Source organism: Hemitrygon akajei, unplaced genomic scaffold (assembly GCF_048418815.1).
Source record: "Hemitrygon akajei unplaced genomic scaffold, sHemAka1.3 Scf000049, whole genome shotgun sequence".
In the NCBI taxonomy this organism is placed as follows: domain Eukaryota; kingdom Metazoa; phylum Chordata; class Chondrichthyes; order Myliobatiformes; family Dasyatidae; genus Hemitrygon; species Hemitrygon akajei.
In genome coordinates, this window is record NW_027331935.1 from 4,845,934 (window position 1) to 4,851,532 (window position 5,599).

Below are 5,599 nucleotides of genomic sequence, written 5' to 3' on the forward strand. Positions count from 1 at the left end.
ATTCTTTTTCGTACTCACACTTTTTACAATACCTTCAAGTTAGACATTTCTTACAAAAACATTTAACTAATTTTCCTTACATATTGAATGCTGGCTTGTTAGGTATTCCATTGGAAGAATTTATAAATTACTATCACAATGGGATAAGTGTCCTTTATTTAACATTAAACAAGATTGGAACTTAATTTGACTTTTATGACGGAGGACTGGACACAGATTCTGAAGTTGGTTAACTCTTCTTCGATTTGTGCTAGTCACGCACTGATTCCATTTAAAGTTGTACATCATTACTATTTGATGAAGGAGAGATTGTCTAAAATGTTTCCTGATGTTGATAGTTATTCTGATAGATGTAAAACTGAGACAGCTACACTGACACACATGTTTTGGCCTTGTTCTACACTGGAACAGTTCTGGAAGTCAGTTTTTTTTCTACAATTTCTAAAGCACTTAAAATTAATTTACAACCTAACAAATTAGCTGTACTTTTTGGAATAATTCCTCAAAATATCCAAGCTATTTCTTTGTCTGACCAACATGCTATTGTGTTTGTTACATTGATAGCTAGGAGGGCAATTCTGTTGAAGTGGAAAGATACGTCGGCCCCACTCTGTTACAATGGTTCTTCCAAGTGATGCTATGTCTTAGTTTGGAGAAAATTAGAAGTTGAACCTTTGAAACTGTGTTTGATTTTGAGAAAAGAAGGGGTTCATTTTCTCGTTATTACCATTTGAGTTAATTGATAATTTTCTCCACGATCTAATTGTATTTTTTTTTCTTTGCTGGCGGTTTGATGGTTATCTTTAGAAGCTTTTTGTATGACGCATGGCTCCGGGGTTGAGTTCTTAATTTTTTTTTCCTCACTTTTCTTTGCTTTAGTTTTTTTTTTTCCTTTTTTTGTGTTACCATATTTTTCAATCTTTAAAACAATGTTTTTTTTCCCTTGACACATTGTAAGTGTTATTTACTTCGATGTACTCTTGTTATTTTGGACAATAATAATGAAAAGATTTGAATAGATCAGACTCAGCAGAAAGCAGCTGATTGGGCAATCGAGGTCAGGTGACCAAGCAGTCTGATTGGGCAATCGGAAATTGAATAGCTCAACAAACAAATAAAAAGAGGGGTAGCTCAAGCGGAGCGGCCAGTGAGTGAGTGGGGCCAGAGCAGCAGTGGAGCTTTGAGGCTTTGACTCGAGAGGTTTTGGCGAGCAGAGGCGGAGGACAAACTTGCTCCCAGTGGGTAAGGCCGGGTAAGGTTCTTTAATTAATTTAATTAACTTAGGAGTTGGTGATGGCGGCAGTAGATAGGGCAGTCCAGTGCTCCAATTGTAGGATGTAGAAGTCAGGGACAGCACAATTGTCTCTGATGACTACACCAACAAGAGAAGCATCCAGTTTCAGCTCTTGTCAAACCGAGTTAGGGAACTGGAGCTGGATGAACTTCGGATCATTCGGGAAGCAGAGGCAGTAATAGATCGAAGTTTCAGGGAGGCAGTCTCCCCTAAAAGTCAGGAGACAGGTAACTAACTGGGTGACTGTCCGGAGAGGGAGGGGGAATAGACAGAGAGAGCAGAGCACCCCTGTGGCCGTTCCCATCAACAATAAGTTTACTGTTTTGGATATTGTTGGTGGGGATGACCTACCTGGGACAAGTTGTAGTGGTCGTGTCTCTGGCACAGTGACTGGCCCCTTTGCTGAGAAAGGAAGGAGGGAAAAGAGGAGAGCAGTAGTGATTGGAGATTCGATAGTTAGGGGGACAGATAAGAGGTTCTGTGGGAAAGATCGAGAATCCTGGATGGTGTGTTGCCTCCCTGGTGCCAGGGTCCGTGATATCTTGGATCGAGTTCTTGGTATTCTCAGGAAAGAGGGTGAGCAGTCAGCTGTGGTCCAAGTGGGGACCAATGACATAGATAGGAGTAGGGATGAGGTCCTGAAGAAGGAATATAGAGAGTTAATATTAAAGTTAAAAAGCAAGGGTGGGAATCTCAGGATTGCTGCCTGTGCCACGAGGCAGAGAGGGGAGGAACTGGAAGTCTTGTCAGTTGAATGGGTGGCTGAAGAGTTAGTGCAGGGGACAGGGGTTCAGACTTCTGGAACATTGGGATCTCTTCTGGGAAAGGTCTGACCTGCACAAAGTGGACCGGCTGCACCTGAACTGGAAAGGGACCAATATCCTGGCGGCCAGGTTTGTTAGAGCTGTTGGAGAGGGTTTAAATTAGTTTGGCAGGGGGTGGGAGTCAGAATGTGAGAGCAGAGATTAGGGTACAAGGACAAGGGCATGATGCTATGTGTTCTGAGATGGTGAGGAAGGACAGGCAGGCGATAAAACATAAATGTAGCCACAAAGAGGTTGAAATGTGTCTATTTCAATGCTAAGAGTATTAGGAATAAAGTGGATGAACTTAGAGCATGGATCAGTATGTAGAGTTATGATACTGGCCGTTACTGAAACCTGGCTGGAGGAAGGACAGCATTGGCTGATGGAGGTACCGAGGTTGAGGTGTTTTAAAAGGAATAGGATGGGAGGTAGAAAGGGGGGGGGGGGGGAGAGTAGCATTACTGGTCAGGGATAGTTTCACGTCTATAGAAAAGGGAGGACACTGCAGAGGGAGTGTCCATTGAGTCGGTGTGTGTTTAAGTCAGAAATAGGAAGGGAACAATCGCGTGTGCTGGGAGTAGTCTATATGCCCCCAAATAGCCCTCGGGACACCGAAGAGCAGATAAGCAGGCAGATTTTAGAATGGTGCAAGAAATACAGGGTTGTAGTTATGGGTGATTTCAACTTCCCTCATATTGATTGACACCACCTGACTGCAAGGGGGATAGATGAGGCTGAATTTGTCAGGTGTGTTCAAGAAGGATTCCCGATACAGTATGTGGACCGGCAGATGAGAGGAAAAGCCATACTAGGTCTAGTTCTAGGTAATGATCCTGATCAGGTGGCAGAGCATTTTGGTGAGAGTGACCTCAACTCCCTTAGCTTCAGCATTGCTATGGAAAAGGATAAAAACAGGCAATGGGAAAGTGCTTAACTGGGGAATGGCTAACTGAAGGAATGAGGCAGGAACTAGCGGGAGTAAATTGGAAACAGATGTTCAAAGGTGAAAGCACAGAAGTCATGTGGAGGAAGTTTCGGGAACACTTGTGCTGGGTTCAGGATAGGTTTGTCCCACTGAGGCAAGGAAAAAATGGTAGGAAAAGGGAACCGTGGCTGACAAAACATGTGAGGCAACTCGTCAAGAGAAAGAAGAAAGCATATGTTAGATATAAGAAGCAGGAAGCAGGAGAGGCTCATGAGAAATATAGGATAGCCAGGAAGGAGCTTAAGAAAGGATTTAGGAGAGCTTGAAGGGGGCATAAAAAGGCCTTGGCATCTAGGATTAAGGAAAACCCCAAGGTGTTCTATGCGAATGTGAAGAGCAACGATGACAAGAATGAAGATGGGGCCGCAAAAGGATAAAGAGGTCAACATGTGCCTGGAGGTGCAGGAGGTTGGAGAGTTCCTCAATGGATACTTTGCTTCAGTATTCATAAGTGAAAAGGATCTTGATCAGGGTGAGGTCGAAATAGAACAGGCCTGTGTGCTGGAGAATGTGGAGATTAAGGAAGAGGAAGTGTTGGATCTTCTTAAAAACCACAAATCCCCAGGTCCGGACGAGATATACCCCAGGTTGCTGTGGCAAGTAAGAGAAGAGATCGCTGGAGCAGTAGCTATGATCTTTGAATCCTCTTTGGCTGCACGGGAGGTGCTGGAGGATTGGAAAACGGCTAATGTAGTTTCCTTGTCAAAAAAGGTAACAAGAGAAACCTGGTGAGACCTGGTATAGACCGGAGAGTCTTACGTCGGTGGTCTGCAAACTATTGGAAAGGATTCTTAAGGATAGGATCTACGAGCATTTGGAGAAGTACAGTCTACTCAAGGAGAGTCAACATAGCTTTATGAAGGGAAGATCGTGCCTCACGGGCCCAATTGAGTTTTTTGAAGAGGTAACAAAATAAATTGATGAGGGTAGGGCGGTAGATGTCGTCTACATCGATTTTAACAAGGCATTTGACAAGGTACCCCGCGAAAGACTCATCCAGAAAGTCATGAGGCATGGGATCCGTGGATCCTTGCTGTTTGGATAAAAAAATGGTTACTGGAGGAAAGCAGGGGTTAGTTGTGGAAGGAAAGTATTCTGCTGGAGGTCTGTGACTAGTGGAGTGCTGCAAGGATCAGTCCTGGGACCCCTGCTCTTTGTGATGTTTATAAATGACCTGGATGAAGACGCAGGAGGATGGGTGAGTAAGTTTGTGGATGACACGAAGATTGGAGGAGTTGTGGATGGAGCTGTAGGTTGTCGAAGGTTACAAGAGGGTATGTACAGGATGCAGAGTTGGCCAGAATAGTGGCAGATGGAGTTCAATCCGATTAAGTGTGCGGTGATGCATTTTAGAAGGACAAACCAGAAGGCTGAGTACAGGGTTAATGGTCAGTTACTTAAGAGTGTGTATGAACAGAGGGACATTGGCGTTCAAATCTATTCATCCCTCACGGTTGCTGCACAGATTAATAGAATAGTTAAGAAGGCCTATGGGATGCTCGGCTTCTTTAATAGGGGGATCGAGTTCAAGAGTAGAGAGGTCATGTTGCAACTCTACTAAACTTTGGTGAGACTACACTTAAGGTATTATTTTCCATTCTGGTCACCTCATTATAGGAGGATGTGGAAGCTATGGAGAGGGTGCAGAGGAGATTTACAAGGACATTGCCTGGATTGGAAAACAAGTGTTATGAGGCATGGTTAGCAGAGCTGGAACATTTTTCTTTGGAGCATAGAAGGATGAGAGGGGTCTTTATAGAGGTCTACATGATTATGAGAGGCATAGATAAGGTGCTAGCCAGTACCTGTTTCCCAGGGCACGAATAGCAAACACCAGAGGGCAGACATACACAGTTAAGTTAAGGGAGAGACGTTTATGGGCGACATCAGGGGTAATTTTTTTTTACACAGAGGGTTGTGAGTGCCTGGAATGACTTGCCAGGGATTGTGGTGGAGGCTAAAACATTAGGGGTATTTAAGAGCCTCTTGCACAGGCAAATGAATGAAAGAGATATATGGCTTGGCTTAAAATCGAGTGCCGAAGGGTCTGTATTGTGCTGTCATATCCTGGTGTCTAGTGTCTTCTAGTGTCATTTACAATCGGTGTCCACGTACTTGCCATTGGTGCCTGTTAGTGCCCTTGGAATTCCGGGGCTTAGTACTGATAAATACCCATACAATGGCTACTTTTCGTTGAAGCTGGCATTTATGGAAGCAGATGTTGGGGTAACTGAGACTATGGAAACGGATGGAACTCTTTTTATTCTTGTGAGAAAGTTCCAAGGAGCATGCAAAGAGAGAAGTAGAGAGAACTTTTTGAACACCTTGTCCATTCACCATGTGTTCAGAGCTGCTTTTGAGAAGGTGCAAGTTCCTGCTAAGTAGGATGATGAGCGGAAAGGGGGAACAGTGCGGTGCATCCTGTCTCAACCTGTCATGTAACATTCTGGGAGCAGCTAGAGCGACCGGAAACCCTAAAGTTGCTGAAATGTTCGAGGAATGGAAATGGAGATT